Below are 18,479 nucleotides of genomic sequence, written 5' to 3'. Positions count from 1 at the left end.
TTGTTACCAGTAATTATTGTGTTTGGATTTTCTATTTATTCCTAATTCCGTTTTAGAAGATTTTGTTTCTAGGAATATATTCATTTTATAGTGTGTGCTTGTACTATACGGTTTTGGTCACTATTGGTTTGTAATAGAGTTTGAATGTGGGAGTGTTGTGCCTTCCGTTTGGTTCCTTTTTTGCAAGATAGCTTTGGCTACTTGGGGTCTTTTGTGGTTCTATACAAATTGTAGGATTATTTTCATTCTGTGAAAAATACTATTGGGATTTGATAGGGATCACATTGAATTTGTATATTCCTTTGGGTGGTTAAAATGGGTACTTTAACATTCTTCTAATTCATTAGCAGGCCATATTTTCCATTTACTTCTGCTCATCCTTAATTTCTTTTCGTTCATATTTCTTTTCATTCAGAGTGTAGGTCTTTTGCCTCCTGCTTAAATTTATTCCTCGGTATACTTGATGCAGCTAAAAAAATGGGAGTGTTATCTTAATTTCTGTCTCTGCCAGTTTACGCATATATAGAAATACAACAGATTTTTGTGTATTGATTCTTTTTATATTTTGCCTCTTTACTGAATGCATTTATTCTAATTCTCTGAGTTCTTCAGAGTTTTTGATATATAGAATATTACCTGCAAATGGGGCAATTTGACTTTCTTAATAATTTGGATTCCTTTGTTTCATCTGACTGCTATTGGTAGGACTTCTAGTATTATATTAAATAAAAGGGGTAAGAGTGGACCTACTTGTTTTATTGCCAGTCCTAGAGGAAAAGTTCTGTCTTTTACCATTGTTAGTATGTTAGCTGTGAGTTTGTCATAGATAGCTCTTATTATGTTGAGATGTTATCTTTAAGTTGACTTTAAGAGTTTTACTCAGGAACTGATGTTGAATTTTGTCAAAAGCTTTTTCTGCATCTATTGAAATCATACAATTTTTATCCTATATTTTGTTAATGTGTATCGTAATGATTAGTGGATATCAAACTATCCTTGCATTTCTGAAATTCCACTTGATTGTGCTGAATGATCTTTTTAATGGATTGAATTTGATTTGCTAATATATTTTTTAAGGGTTTTATTTATTTGACAGAGAGCCACTGGCAGGGGAAACTGCAGAGGGAAGGGGAGAAGCAGACTTCCCACTGAGCAGGGAGCCTGACCTGGGGCTCCAGCTCAGGACCCCGGGATCATGATCTAGCTGAAGGCAGATGATTAACTGACTGAGGCACCCCAGATTTGCTAATATTTTAATGAGGATTTTGCATCTATGATCAGAGCTGTTGGTCTGCAATTTTTTGTTATGGTATCTTTGGTTGTGGTATCAGGGTAATGCTCTGAAGAATAAACTTGGAAGTATTCCTTTCTCTTCCTTTTTTTTTGGCAATAGCTTGAGAAGAATAGGTATTATCTTTCTCAATGTAGAATAAAATTGACCAAAACATAAGGTTCTTTAAATTCACAGCTCTAATATTTTACATCTTATGAACAACCAGTTGTTAAACAAAATTGTGCCTCACTGTAAATCAAAGTATAAGTAAAATTTATAATTATAAATATTTGTGAAGTTGTTTTCAATTTGTAGAAACTTTCAAGTTTTAAAAATGTAGCAATTTTTGGAATCCACCACCTTTGTAATGGCTAGAAATCCCAACATTCACTTGGAATATCTTTATTCCTTAGTTTGAGATTCTCTGTTTTTACCATTTCCATCAGTGTTAACTTTAACTATTTTAATGACTTGGTTCCAGGTAGCTTCTCAAAGATCAAATGTCTTTGTCTAGATCATTTGCCATAAACTAAAATCAAAGGCTGTTAGGAGAAAATACTTTACCTAGTAATGTATTGTGAGAATTTAGCACCCAAGACCTGCAGATCTGTACCTGTGATCAAGGTTTTTTACATCTCTTGTGACTTCTAATATGTATATATTCTAAGTATATATGTATACCTTTACTAAAGAGCTTTAAATAATAACCTATAAAGAAGGAAAAATCAGCATGTTCCTATTACTATGAGCTGCTTTTCTTTCTTGGTGCTTTTTTTTTTTTTTCTGTTTTTCCTTCTGGTTTTGTTAATATCATTTCTAAGAATTTCTGAGGCTTCTAATGTTGGATCATATCTTGTGACCATAATCCCCACATCTGTTTTAGGCTTAATCCTACAGTTTGCTAGGATGAATGCTTAACCACACAACTATGGCAAAATAAATGTTGGTATCTCTTGGTTGATTGAAAATTGTTCTCTAGCGGTTTCTTCAAAAGTGACTCATGGAACTATATTCCCTGAGTGTTAAAAGTTAAAGCATAAATACAGACATGCTTTTTTAACATTTCATCAAAGATTCTTATCCTTCTCTTGAATATTGTACATAAATTCTTTAACCACTTTATTCAGATATGATATATAAAAAGTGTACATATTTAATGTATACAGCTTGATAACTTTGGAGAGAAGTGCATATTGATGAAGCTATCAAAACAATTTGTCATAAGCCTGTCACCCTCAAAAGTTTCCTCCCTCCCTCTGTTTTCTTTGTGTGATAAGAACACTTAACATAAGATTTACCCTCTCAGCAAATCTTGAAGTATGCAATGTGCTATCAGCTAGAGGCACTATGCCATATCATAGATCTATAGGACTTATTTTGCACAACTGAAAGTTTGTACCCTGTAACAACTCCCTATTTTCCTCCCTCCTCCCTCCATGCTCCCCCCACTCCTGGCATCCATCATTCTGCTCTCTGCTTCTGTGTTTGACTATTTTAGATTTGCTCACATAAATGGTATCACCTAGAATTTGTCCTGTGTCTGCTGGCTTCATTTAGCACCTTGCCTTCCAGGTCCACTTATCCCAAATGGCAGGATTTCCTTTAAAGCTGAATAATATTCCATTGTGTATATATCACATTTTTTTAATCCAATTATCCATCAGTGGACAATTAGCCTTCTTCCATGTCTTGGCTACGGCCAATAAAGGCAAACCATGTATATTCTCACCCTCTTTGATTTTTTTTAATTTTTATTTATTTATTTATTTATTTTTACCATTTTAAGTGTCTTATTCCTTCTGTTCATTCTAATGCTCAATGGACTTTTTTTTTTTTAAACTTTTGATGTCCAGTAATTTTACCTGGAAATGTACTGCTAATGATCATTCAGATCATTGACAGTTTTTCTTGGAACATAGTGTGCTTTTTCCTTTTTTTAAAAAAAATTAAATTGAATTAACCAACATACAGTACATCATATAGTGTGCCCTTTTAATGTGTAGATTAAATTCCTCTGAAGTTTTCTTGAATTATATCTCAACTTTTTTTGTGTGGTTTAAAACAATACATTTTCTTAGAATTCTGGAAGCCAGATGCATAAAACAAAGGTTTTGGCAGGGCTATGATCCTTCCAAAGTCTCCTGGAGAGAACCCTTTAAAAATTTTCTTAGTATTTAATTGTCCTTAGGGATACCAATTAGATGTATGTCCTATTGGTTTAATTTCTCTTAATGGTCATCATTTTCTTACTAATGCTTTATTTGTATTTCATTTTATTCACTTAATCTTTTGTCTTTTTGATTTGGCAGTGTCTATTTTTGCTATTTTCAATATGGTCTACATTTCTGTAACTACGTTGTATTTTATGCTGCCGTGAGCCAGCTCCTGCTTTATCTCTGGATGTCCCTGTTAACTTACTGAGATTGCCTGAGATCTTAGAATCACAGCTTCGAGCTGTTGTTTATATAGGTGATAGCTTTATTGAGACCTATACATTCATGACCTATGTTTGGTCAAAATTTTAATTTTCTCCATGGAATGTTTTGAGAGGGGCAAAGAGTCTGTGTACTAGTTGTCCCCATCCTCCTCCCCCTCATAGACTTTCTTTTTTTTTCTTTTTTTTAGAAATTCTCCATAGGTCTAGTGCAATTTACATATTGTTTGCTTAAGTTCCTGATCATACATTGTGTGTGAGATTTACAGCTTTACTTCTCTCTAGCCGTTTAGAGATGGGTACTGCAGGACGATGAGGCAAATATTTGCTGTAGACTCCCTGCCTCCCTGACAGGCTGCTACTTGCTGATTTCTCATTCAGCCCTGCCTTCTCTATCCCAGATGGGGTTAGGAAAGCTGCTGTTAACAACATCCTTATTCTATCTTGTTTATTACAAAAAAGGGCTTGTTGGTCCTCTCTCTCAGAGTTGGCCATCTCCTGGAAAAACGGATGCTTCCAGCTTTGAAATCTGTAGCTACAGGCATCATCTTTTGGCATTTCCCACACCACTTTTCTCCTGAATTTGGCAGTCTTTATTTTTATTTTATTTTATTTTATTTTATTTTATTTTAGTTGATTTGATTTGATTTGATTTTTTGTTCAAGTTTGCAGTAGGCTGTAAAGCCTACATTTGTTTCTAACTCTTGGTATTTCTATTTATTTAGGTATTTATTTATTTATGTACTTATTTATTTATTAATTATTTTAAAGATTTATTTATTTATCCATGTGAGACACAGACAGAGGCAGAGACACAGGCAGAGGGAGAAGCAGGCTCCCTGCGGGGAGCCTGATGCAGGACTCCATCCCAGGACCCTGGGATCATGACCTGAGCCAAAGGCAGACACTCAATGCTGAGCCATCCAGGCACCCCTTGGCGTTTTTTATGGTGCCATTGAAAAGACAAAGCAGCAAAATTGTCTTAAGTATGCATTTTAGAATCGTCTTGTTGCACTGGGTGAATTCTGTGTGAGTCAGAATTGAGTCTGACTTTCTTTTCCTACCAATTCTATGTGTCAAAGCCTTACGTTTCATTCATTTTAAGGTTTTGATACTTTAATTGCGAAGCTAAGGAAAACAGGGGAAATGTGTGTCGAAACTTGAAGAGAAGGTCTTCTGATTTTTCTCACTGTAGGGAGCCTTGAAGAACTTTGTCTTCCACAATATGCATGCTCAAGCTTTTGGCTGGTCAGGTTATCTGCTCATGGCCAGATTGAGTAAAAAGGTGGTTTGCTCTTTTCTACCATGGTTTAAAAAGTCTAAAAACTTTTAAAATTTTTTAATTTTTATTCTCATTATTTGACCTGCAGTGTGTTATATTAGTTTCAGGTGCAGGATATAGTGACTCAGCACTTCCATACATCAGTCTGTGCTAACCCCCCTCCTCTGTGGAAACCACATCCTAATAGTCTCAAAAGCAGTGGTTGTCAATCTGTGGCCCTCAGGCTAAATACTGTCCCCTGCCTGTTGTTTTAATCAAGGTTTATTAGAAAATGACCATGCTCCTTCTTACATATAGGCTATGACTTCTTCCAATGCAGCCACAGAGTAGTTGCAACCAACCATTTTGCTTACATACTCTCAAGTGTTTATCTGTCTTTTTACAGAAAAAGAAAACTGCTGACCCCTTACTTCAGAACTGATTCTCTATCACCTTATAATTCTCAAATTCCCCCACCCCCACCCCGCATTATAGTCACTCTAAGAATAAGTCAGACTTCCTTTTTTCATGTCCTATCCAGCATGTGAAAGTTTGGCATGTAAACACACCTCTTCACGGATTTCTCAGCCATAGGCCTGATTTCATTTTTGTGAGCCATCAAATTTACTTTTTTGGGGGGGGGGCAGAAAATTAGATCTTTAAAGATTTAAAGGTAAAAAGCGAAGTTAGGATATTTTTTTGCTGTTGTCTTCAGTCGTCCTTTTTTAACAATATTCAAGAATCTGTCATATAATAGATTAATCTTTCATGGCTGTATGACATGCCATAACTCCCCCCGTTTTTGATAGTATCTATTTTGGGGATGGTCATGTTTCAGGACTTGTAGAGCCATTTGCAATTGACCCCTAGTAACCAAGTAACATCATGATGGTGGAATATAAAACCACTTTATTGACCCAGCCACTTCTTTCTCTCTTCCATTCTATTTCCTCCATTTCTAGTCATGGTTATATAATTGTAATTAGAAGTTGCAGTGATTATATCCTGACCGTATGTAAAAACAAAGCATCATTTTTGCCTGGGGAAGCAGAAAGGGACCAACAGGGTGCTAAAAACACGCAGGAAGGTTGAATGATGAATGGATTTGATTTTGTTGACAACATCTAATTTTCCTCCTTAATCCTTGATCTTTTGATTCAAATATAGATTGTTGAATTGTCTCTTGATTTTTTTTTCTCTTCTTTTTGTAAATAATGTTGGTCACTTTTAAGTTGTGCCTATTTGTCCTCGTTATCAACCCTGGCCCTTCTTAATCCTCTTCAAAACTCCTCTGTAGCCCCAGTGAGAACTGGGTGGTGAGGTCGGTGGCCCAATATATAGCAAGCGTTCGGTCAATGTGCTATGACTAATCATGTGCCAATTTTTGCTGCATCTGAGGACTGGCCTTTTAAACCATGCTGACAGCCATTCAGCTTGGAATCCTTCAATACCCAGAAATGATATTTTTTTTCTGCTGTGTTTGAATTTGGCTGCTGGAATTTGATCATTTTTTCTTTCAATGACACATTTTAGTGATATCCCACTGAGTTAGAATCACAGCTCCTGGTTGTTGAAAACTATCGCAGCCAGTGCTCTTTCAGACGTCGTACACACCACATGGCTATGGCTGCTGGAGATGTCAGTGTGGTAGCTTCGTCACCACCTACCATTTGCTATCCCACCCCAGAAAATCAGGAAAATTAGAAGTATCTAAAAAATCCTCTGGGATTACCTACTTCTGAACTGGCTTAAACATTTCTTGGTAAAATTACCTGCATTTGATATTACATTTAAGAATACTAAGCTACTTCATTATGAAACATGCATTTTGTTCTAAAATCCAGGAAGGGAGAGAAACGAATGCTTACTGTGAACTGTGCGCCAACTATTAAGCTTTAGTTAATGTTACATAATCCTGACAACATTTCAAGAGGTGAAATAATATGTGACACAGATGGTCTTGGGAAGTTTAGGGATGAGACTGAAATTAAATCTCCTTGGCCAGTGCTCCTGTTGGGATCTCAACCCCTATCATTCACTCTCATTCATTCATTCTTTGTATATTTTAAATTATGTCTTTTTTAAACTTAATTTAGTTTTTTTATTAAAGATTTTATTCATTTATTCATGAGAGACACACAGAGAGAGGCAGAGACATAGGTAGAAGGAGAAGCAGGCTCGGTGCAGGGAACCCACTGTGGGACTCGATCCCACAACCCCAGGATCACAACCTGAGCCAAAGGCAGACAGATGCTCAACCACTGAGCCACCCAGGCCCATATATTCTTGGTTTTTAAATTTTTAATAACTTTAAAAATATTTATTTATTCATGATAGAGAGAAAGAGAGAGTCAGAGACACACAGGGAGAGGGAGAAGCAGGCTCCATGCTGAGAGCCTGACATGGGACTCAATCCCAGGACCCCAGGATCATGCCCTGAATCAAAGGTAGGCGCTAAACCACTGAGTCACCCAGGGATCCCCTTGGTTTTTAAATTTCAAACTGCCAAATAACTATTTGATACACATTTTCTTTTCATTTATTTTTATCTTAAAGATTTTCTTTATTAGACAGAGCAAGCACAAGCAGGGGGAGCAGCAGAGGAAGAGGGAGAAGCAGATTCTCAGCTGAGCAGGAGCCCAATGCAGAACTTGATCCCAGGCCCCTGGGATGATGACCTGAGCTGAAGGCAGCCACTTGACCAACTGAGCCCCCCAGGTGCCCCGATCGACATCTTAGATTTATCATCATGCTGTGTAATAAAGCAAAGCTCACGCATGTGTACCACATGATTAATCTCCCTTAACTGAATGTACCCATCTGACCAGACGCACGGAATAGCATCATATAAGAAATCCTCCTTACTCTTCCTTTCACTCCCTTACTCCTCTTCCCCACCTAAAGGTAACTGCTATCTAGACTTCCAACAGCATAAATGAGTTTCATCTGTTTCTGCATTTTATATTAGTGGAATTGCACAGTGTGTAGTTCTTTGTGTCTGGCTGTTGTCAACATCTTGTGACCTTCATCCTTATTGCACAGAGCCTTTGACTGCTTTATAGCATTCCACTGTGTATAGCTTTTTTTTAAATTTATTTTTTATTATTATTTTTTTATTCCCTCACTAGGCCTTTGGCTAGCTTCTAATTTGGGGCCATTATGAATTGTGCTGTTAATCTACTACATGTGTTTTGGTCAACGGTTTTCTATCCAGCATAGGCCTAGGAGGAGGAATTGCTGAGTTACTGTTTTGAACAAGTTTTAGTAGGGGTTCTATTGCTGGTCCTTGCAAACAAATATCTGGAGGTGTTTTTGTTTTGTTTTGTTTCAAAATTCTACCTTAGATTAGATTCAGGAATGAGGCCAAATTTTCTTCAGTAAAACAAACTCCATGGAAATATACTTCTACAGTAGAAGTCGAGAATCATTCATATTTACGGGAGGGCAATGTTAACATATATAAAATATTGATAAGGTAACTGAATAATGGTTTATGTATATTCATGTATAGTCTAATGATACTTTGTTAATGACAGAAGTACATTTTAATTGCTGTGTACCTTTCCTTTTTAAAGGAATAATCAATTTTAACCCACTTCAGTTCTATCCAGTGTTGACTCCATGCCTGCTGTGTGTTGAGCTCTCCAGGAATTTGAAGTTTTCATACAGCAGGTGTTTTATCAGATCAAGGAATTCAGTAGCTTTTATTATAAAAGAAATCCATTCTACTTGTTAAAACAAACAAACAAACAAACAAACAAACAGTAGATACACACAATTTTTTTTGTTCAGTCTCCACTTCCCAGGCTCAGAGAAGCAACCATCCCAGAAGCAACCATCATCTTCCCTTTTATAAGCACACATGTGGTGTGTTGGTTGTTGGTTGCCAATATGGTAGCCTGGTTTGTAGTCTTGGGCTAGCCAAAACATTCTGGGCCTCAATTTCTTCCATTATACAATGGGGGTGGTAATGCCTTAGATGGTTGTGAGGATTAAATACAGTTAGGAGAGTGCTAACTATGGTGCCTGGCGTGGAACAGACGCTCAATACATTGAACAAATAGGATTATAATTATGATAGTTGTTAATAAGTGCTTTGTTTGAAAAGGAATCAAGGTAAGGAAGGTGCTTCACATTTTACTATCAGGCAGCTTTGTTCACCTTATTTTAATCCCATTTCCACATGAAAAGAAGCAAGTTAAAAGCTGGTCTCATTCACAGAAAATGAAATGGATAATGTTTTTGTAATTTCACGGAGTTAAAAATATGCCAGGCTGCCTGAAGATATATTTTTCTGGGGTCTAAGACCTCTTTTACTGCCAGAGATAAAATGAAGTTTCATCCTTGCAGCCGTAGCTTGTGTGGGCGTAATGCATTTTACTTCATTCATATATCCTTATCCAGAAGTGCTTTTTCAGGTCAAAGATACCTAATTTCTAAAATACAACGTTGATTTTTGGTTTGTGTTTGTCATTCTTCTTAGAAACAATTTCTGATAATTTGTAAAGTCTCCACCTTACCTTTACTTGCCTCTGAACAATGTATGAGACAGGTCCTCTGAGGCTCCATGTTCAACTTCATAATTTGATGAGATTTTAAACACAAAATCATAAGTACAAACTCACTAATTTTACTTTGGACTAATTTCTGTTGACTTTTTTTTTGCACATACCCGGTACGCTTACATAAAATCTTGAGATATCCTGCAGTTCAGATGTCCCCCGATGGGGTCTATGGGGGTCTTTAAAACTGTCTTTATTCGGTAAATCTGGCTCATTGTGTAATACTGAGAACCATAATTGTGTCAAATAGATAAACGTGTGGGTGAGTGATGCTCATTATAATGTGTTCTGGAACAGTTACAGCTAACCGTCCTAAATCTGATTTTTAGGAGATGAAAAGGTAATTGTTATTTTAAAGAAATCTGAGACACATGCTTCTCAGAGAATTACTTGACTTATTCCTCTGCTTTCTAAGAAGGGATCCAGATCACATGTTGCATTGAATTTTTTTTGGGGGGGGGCATTAAAAGCATAAGAAAGAACATCAACATAATTATGTTTCACTAATAGTGCACACAACCCAGTAGTATACATTGATCACCACTTACACTATCCAGATTGGAAGATGTCCTGCAAACCATTGTTTCTCTTAAACATTCCTTTGTTTTAAAAACTATTGAAAATGAGCTAATTCAAGGAGAAAAAATGGTAGGATCAGAACAGCTTGGCTTTACTACTAAAAAAAAAAAAACAAATTGGAAATTTTCTCATTGCAATGGGGCATAAAGGACATCCTATAGTCATGTATGAGTTAGTCTTGGCAGGTGCCTGTTCACGGTTACAATCAATATTTGTAATATCAGTGTTTCTACACACTTACTACTGCGTACTATATTAGCCTTAAAAATTTAGTGTCCTGGTGCAACCAAAACAAAAAGAAATCTATCATGTATACCCTTACTTGCTTTTTACATTTCTTTGTTTTGAGAGTTTGAGGTAATTTTTTTTGTATATTTTTTTATTGGAGTTCAATTTGCCAACATATAGCACAACACCCAGCGCTCATCCCGCCAAGTGCCCCCCGAGAGTTGAGGTAATTTGAACATGATTGTCTTGTTAGGAATTGTTGGGCAGTGAGTCATAGACCCCATCCACCCCAGTTTAAGCCCAAAGGAACTTCAACTGGAAAGACACAAGGACACCTGTCGTACGCATCGCAAAGGTGGGAAGTGCTGCTATGCCTTCCAGTAACATGGAACCAAGAACCCAACTGTCAGGAGAAATCAAGGCAGCTATCTAGAAGGCTACTTTTTTCTAGTTGCTCGCTCTTACCTGCTGTTTGCTTTATTCTCAACTCACTCACTGCAAACTTTGTTTTCTGCGTTACCTGGTCCAACCTTGTCTCCCAGCCTCCATTTAGATCCTCTCAGCTCAAGCTCCCAATAGACTTGCTGTTTTTTTTTCTTTTTTTAATCTTGAGAAAATTGTAGATTTACATGTAGTTGTAAGACATAACAGGTCCTGTATACACTTATTTTCCCCCAATGGTAACACCTTGCGAGACAATAGTGCAGTATTTCCAGGATATTGACATGGACACAGTCAGGATATAGAACCTTTCCACCACCACAAGGATCCCTCGCCTTATCAATTTTAGAGCTATACCCAATTTCTCCTGTCTCCACTCCCTCTTTATCCCGACAACTACTAATCTGTTCTTCAATATAATCTTGTTATTTCAAAAATGGTGTATAAGTGAAATTATGCAAAATGTAATGTACTGAAAAGGGTTTTTTTTTTCCAACTCAGCTAATTCTCTGTAGATATAGTCAGGATTTTATGTGTATCAGCAGTTGCATTTTATCTTGGGATAGTGTTCTGTGGTATAGATGTACCACAGTTTACTCATTTATCTGCTGTACATCTGGTGTCTGCTTTTTTGCTACTTCAGATCAGTTATAAACATTGATATACAGGTATTTGTGCCAACACGAACTAACAGGGGATAAATGTCTGGTAACACTACCGCTGGGTTGCAAGGTGGTTGCATGTTTAGATCTTTAAGAAAGTGCCAAACTAACACTGACAATAGCTCTAAAAGTTCATATTGACACTAGAAAGGTGTGAGTGGTTGATTTCTGTGTGTCCTTGCTAGCATTTGGTGCTGTCACTATTCTTTATTTAGTTTTGACAGGCGTGTAGTGATCTCATTGTTTTAATTCGAGCTCCCTAATTCGTGATAGTATCTTTTCCACTGCTTATTTGCCATCTGTATATCCTTTTCAGTGAAGTGACGGCAGATATCTTTTGCCCATTTCCAGTTTAGTGATGTGGGGCTTTAAAATTTTAATTGTAATTTTAAAATGTTACTGTTTGAGTTCTGAGGATTCTTTACGTATTTGGCAAACTGGTCCTTTATCACATATGTGGCTTGCAAACCTTTTCTCCCATAGACAGTTTTTTCATCATCTTAACTCTTTCACGAAGAAAAAAAAATTAATTTTGATGAAATCCAATTTAAATAGTTTTCCTTCCATGGGTTACTTTGATATCAAGTTTAAAAAACTCTTTACCTGGGACCAAATGCTCAGCAGTTGAGCATCTGCTTTCGGCTCAGGGCGTGACCCCAGGGTCACCATGGAGTATGTTAGCTGTAGGTATTTTACAGGCGGTCTTTATCAAGTTGAGGTCCCACACCCCTACCCACCACACACCCCACAAATTCCTTTTATTTTTTTGGTTAAATGGCTTTTTTTGCATCAATTGATATGATCTCATGATATTCTTACTTTAGCCTGTTAATAAAATGGATTATGTGGATTTTTTTTCCTTCAGATTTTAAACCAGCTTTGCATTACTGGAATAATCCCTATGTGGTTATGGTATATGATTTTTTTTTCTTTACTGCTAGCATCTATTTTCTAATGTTTGGTTAAGAATTTTGCAATAAATGAGGGGTATTGGTTGGTAGTTCTCATTTTTTTTCCTACTGTTTTTGTTTGGTTTTGGTATCAGGATAATAGTTGCAGAAAATACAATGGGATGTTCTTCCTGTTTTGTCTGGAAGAGATGGTATAATAATTCTTAGGGTTTGGTAGAGTTCCATAGTGCAAACAATTGAGGCTAGAGATTACTTTTTGAGCAGTAATAGAATTAAGAATTCAACCAAAATTTTTTAAAGATTTATTTATTTTAGAGAGGAAGAGGGTGAGCACGCGAGTGTGCACATGAGGAAACAGTGAACAGGAGGAAGGGCAGAGGGAAAGGAAGAGAGAATCTCCAGCCGACTCCCCACTAAGTGCAGAGCCCAACACGAGGCTCAATCCCACAACCCTGAGATCAGGACCAGAGCCAAAATCAAGAGCCAAATCTTTAATGGACTGACTTACCCAGGCACTCCTAACTTAATTTTTAAAGCCTATTAACTATTACCTATTTTGTATTGGATGAATTACGGTAACTTGTATTTTTCAACTCACTGGTTTATCTAAATTGTCAAATTTATGTGCATCGACTTGTTCATAGTAAATACTTTTTATTTTTTTTTGATGATTGCAGGGTTTTAGTGATATCCTGGATTTTTTCCCCTTGATATTGATAATTTTGTGTCTTGTCTGTTTTCAATTTTAATGGAGGATTGTAAAAATTTTTTTTCCTCAAAAAATCAGTTCTTTCATTGATTTTTTTTTTTACTCAATTTTGCTTCTCAATTTTCTTGATTATGCCCTTTATTTCATTGCTTCATTCTTTTCTTATGGTTTATTTTTGCTCTTTTTCTGGATACTTTTTTTTTTAAGATTTTATTTATTTATTCACGAGAGACACAGAGAGAGAGGCAGAGACACAGGCAGAGGGAGAAGCAGGGTCCATGCAGGGAGCCCAATGCGGAACTCGATCCCAGGACCTTGGGATCACACCCTGAACCAAAGACAGATGCTCAACCACTGAGCCATTCAGGTGTCCCCTTTCTCTGGATCCTTGATGTGGGAATTTTGATTATTGATATGAGATTTTTCCTTATTTACAACCTATGACTTTAATGTTACAGATTTCTGTGTTCAGACTGGCTAATTTCTTTTCTCTCTGTTTACTGTCCCCCCCACCCCCCCCGCCATATCCTCTCTACTATGCTGTTGAACCCATTCAGGGTTTAAATTTTTTTAATTTTCAGTTATAAAATTTTTTCATTTGGTTCTTTGTTCTCTTTTCTGACACTTGCTGCTTTTCATTTGTTGCAACTGTGTTTCTTGGAGTATTTTTGTGATAGTTACTTGAAAATCAGTCAAATTTCTAATATGCCTATTGTCTGAGTGTTGATACCTATTGATTATTTCTTTTCAATTTTAGATCTTGTTGCTTTGTGTGATTTTCTTCAACTGAGATATGACATTTGGCTACTTTAAGATATTCTGGATCTTACTTAAACCTTCTGTTTTAGTGACTTCCCCTGATACCTGCTTTTATAGGGAAGTGGAGGAGAGTGCCTCTTTGTTACTGCCATGTGGACATCAGAAGTCCGTGTTCTCCATACGGTTGCCACTCAAATTGAGTTAGAGCTGCTTATCATTCAGAGATAAGTGTTCTAGCAACCTACTCAGCCTTCTCTAATAACAGCTTGGGTAGGTCCATTAGGTGTCTGGCAAGAGTAGAAGTCTAGGCTTTCCACTCTGCTCTTGCTGGATGTGACCATAGTTTAATTTTTTGATGTTTTGTTAGAGTAGAGCAGTTATTATTAAAAAAATCATTGATCCTTCTACACTGCCCCTTTCCTTTGGCTAGAGAGGGGTTTTTCTTATCTAATCCTATTGGTACTTCCAGGTTTCTATCCTCTCTAGAATCCAGTCTGAAATATAGGAGGCCAAAAGAAAACCCAAGGAATTCACCACTGTGTTGTTCCTTGGGTTCAAATGAATCTAGTTGGTCTGCTCCTTTCCACCATTCAGAATGGTCTTACTTTGATTTTACATGCAAACATCTAGGGTTTGTAGTTCGATTCAGTGAAAAGAATAGGGAAAAATATGTCTCTACTTTATTCCTGGAAACTGAATTTCTCTTGCTGGAGGATTTTGAAGACTATCTCAGAATTAAAGACCATCTGAATGGCTCCATTAGGGGCAGTTACCCACGTCTCTCTTTATATGGGAAAACAGCAGTGCTGTGGACTTAGTACCTGCACAGTTGGGATGATGGAAGCAGAACCTATGAAAGGGGAATATGGATTGGTTGATGTTCTGGGAGATGGTTATTGTATAGTTTCTTAAGGTTTTAAAATGCCATTACCTTTGGGTGCCTGGGAGGCTCAGTCTGATCGTGCCTTCAGTTCAGGTCATGATCCCAGCGTCCTAGGATCCAGTCCCACATCAGGCTCCCTGCTCAGTGGATGGTCTGTTTCTCTCTCTCCCTCGGCCCCTTCCTCAGCTTGTGCTCTGCTCTCTCTCACTCACTGTCTCTCTCTAATAAATTAAATCTTTAAAATCAAAACAAAAAAGTCCCCATTACCTTTTTAAAAATTGTGTTCCATTTGTGAGAAAAGAAGCCAGTTTATCAACACTTGGACAGTCTGAAAACTGTGTATAGATGAGCAAATTAAATATGAATGGTTATAAGAAAATGGACTGAATATTTTAGATTGAGACAAAATTTAAATTATAAATAAGTCATAGGTATTAATAGCCTTTATTATTAAATGAAGAAATACCACACAACATGAATTTACAAAGATAACTGGAAACTATCGAATTTCATATGCATTACTTAAACATATTAGCTCAAAGGTGCAATTTATTAATCATAGCCTACTCAGTCAGAAGATGTTCATTACATATTCCTAACAAATTTCAGCTGTCATTTTCCTGTCATAAATTTGACATTCTCAGTGTTTGTACCTTTTTAACAGTATTTAAAAATCACTTAGATTCCTGCAAACATAATTGGGTTAGTGATGTTCTGTCTCTAATAAAAACTCTCTAATTGAACAGAAAGATGTTTTCTCTAATCTCTTTCCAGTTCCAGTTACCCTGACAGTTACCATTTTCCTCGTTTCTCTCAAAAGGCCTCTGGCATTTGCCTCACTCATTAATTATTTATTTTGGGCCTACCATTTTTTTTCCGGGAAGTGTACTAGATGCTGGGTATATAGATGTGAATAGAATATTTCTCCTTTACAGAGATTCCATTCTCCTTGGGAAGATAGATCACAGTATACTAATTAATATATAATATTTGGCCTGGCGATGGTGAGTGCCAAGGACAATGTCAGTATAAGAAGATAGGGAGGTGGGGTGGGGAGGACTTTAGATAGGTTTTTAAGATTATAGCTAAGACCTGAATAACAAGGGGAATCCATTTCTGAGAACTGGGAAAAGGGATCCCCAGGCAGAGAGAAAAGCAAATACCCTTTGAGATGGATTTGGGATATTTGAGGAACAGCATAATATCCAGCAAACAGTGGAGAAAATGAAAGGCAGATAGGTAAGGAGGCTGAAGAAATAGGCAACTACCAGAGTATGTAGTGCTGCACAGGTCATGGTAAGCAGCTTGAGACTTTATTATTATTTTTTATAAGAATAATTGCTTTTTTTTAAAAATTTTATTTATTTATGATAGTCACAGAGAGAGAAAGAGAGAGAGGCAGAGACATAGGCAGAGGGAGAAGCAGGCTCCATGCACTGGAAGCCCGATGTGGGATTCGATCCCGGGTCTCCAGGATCGCGCCCTGGGCCAAAGGCAGGCGCCAAACCGCTGCGCCACCCAGGGATCCCAGCTTGAGACTTTAGAACTCAAGTGTGTTTAGCAGTTGGGTAGAAATTGTAGGAAGTAGGAGGGATAGAAGGAAGTCCAGATGGCAACTGTTAAAATAATCTAGGTTTGGACTACCTGATTTTGGTGAAAGTTTTTTTTTTTTTTAATTTTAAAGAATTTTAATACAAACTTAATATAAACTATTTCAGTCCCTCTTAACATGTAAGACACTGACTCAAAATACTTTTATACCATTTTTTCAAGTATTGCACAATATAGGTACAAAATTAATATTTACGATTACATTTTCTTCCATAATATATAGCAAAAATCTTTAAACCTTTAACAGAAAATACATTTTTTTGAAAAAGCAAATATTCATACATTTTAATTCCACCACTAAAGGAATATCCTGTACACAATTTTGAGAATAGTTGATGTCTTTAAGATGGATATTTTACAATTTCAGTAAAAAAAGAATACATGAAGCTGCTGCTGTCACAGGTCACTGTAGTAAAAAGATATAAATGCAATACCATGTCGTAGAAACAATATATATATCCTCTGATATTTTACACACTTTGTACTAAATTAAATTATACAATTAGAAAAGACCAATAAACCCACTTATTAGTGCCAATTTTTTATAAAAAAAATCAGCCATGTTCTTGCTATATCTTAAATACTGTAAGAGGCCATATCCGAGAGTATGCTTTAAAATATACAGTCAGTATAAAATAACTTTGTGCTTGGTTGGCAAATGAAAAATGATGCAGGTTTTATTTTTGTAACCAAGCTTGAATGTATCCTCATATGGGAGCCACGTCTGGTACTACTGAAAGAGACCATGAACGAAGGCTTCTAATTTAAGAGAAACAGAAGCTTTTTATTTGCATCATTTAACCGAACTATGGACATCTCTGCCTCTCAGCTTCAGCATCAGAGTTGACAGTGAAGTAAATTTGCATCAGAACTTTGCATCTAGCTCTTACGCAGTATAAAAGAAAATTTTGTTTGCTTTTCAACGCAGTATTTGTGGAAGAAAGAAGCATACTTTTAAATGGACAGTGAACTCTACCATAAGTTACTTGAAATCCTGTATCTGTCCTGTGTGTAAACATGTTGTAGATGAATGAGTTTAATTAAAGATTCGAAATACACATTTTCTTCAACATCTAGTTAATGAAATAAAATTTGAAACTGAAAAAAAAAAAAAACCCACTGGGTTGGAGATATGTTGTGAAAGTAGACCCAGTAGAACTTGCTGATGGATTGAATGTGGAGTGTGAGAGAAAGACAGGAGTCAAGGACAGCTCTGGTTTTTGACCTAAGCAATACACTAGAGTTACCATTTACTGAGATGTGAAAGATAAGGGAAACATATTTTTGGGTGGAGGGCAATGTTAAACTTCAGGTGCCCCTTAGATACACAAATTGTAATACTATCTATCTATCTATCTATCTATATATATAGAGAGAAATATACTATCTATATATATACTATCTATATATAGAGAGAGAAATATATTCTACTATATATATAATATATATTCCACTCTATTCACATCTATCTATCTATCTATCTATCTATCTATCTATCTATCTATCTATCCATCTATCCATCTATCTATCTATGTAGTTGGATATATGAGCCTGGAATTGGGATTGGGACTGTATATAAGTTTGAGAGTTCATAAGTTCTACATAGCTTTTGAAGCTATGGGATTGGAGAACTTGCCTAAAGAGCAAACAGATGAGCAAAAGATGGTGAAAGACTGAGCTCTGAGATAGAAGTGTAGAAGTCAAGAAGAGCTGCCAAGGAAATGGGGGAAGCAGCCACTGAAATAAGAGGACACTAAGGAAAGGAAAATATTGTGAAATCCAACAGAAGGAAGTCTTCCTAGATCACCAGACTGTGTCAAATGTTGCTGGGCAATGAACAAAGAGAAGACTGATAGTTGGTTATGAGACTTAAAGAGATGCCACTTCATGACTTTGTTGACTAAAGGTTTGAGGAAGTGAGTTGGATGAAAGTCTGATGGGGATAGATTAAGAATAACACGAAAGGAAAAAGAAGAGATACTTAATCTTGACTTTTGCCATAAAGAGGAGCAGAGAAATAGTGTGGGGGCTGGAGAAGAATATGACGCTTCAGGGGGCCTGTTTCTGATGGAAAATTCTCCATTATCTTTGTATGCTTATGGAAAAAGTTCTATAGCAAGGGAGTTGGAAGTGCTAAGGGAAAATAAAACTATAATCGCATTAAAT

Source organism: Canis lupus, chromosome 22 (genome assembly GCF_011100685.1).
Source record: "Canis lupus familiaris isolate Mischka breed German Shepherd chromosome 22, alternate assembly UU_Cfam_GSD_1.0, whole genome shotgun sequence".
Classification (NCBI taxonomy): Eukaryota; Metazoa; Chordata; class Mammalia; order Carnivora; family Canidae; genus Canis; species Canis lupus.
This window is presented reverse-complemented; position numbering follows the sequence as displayed.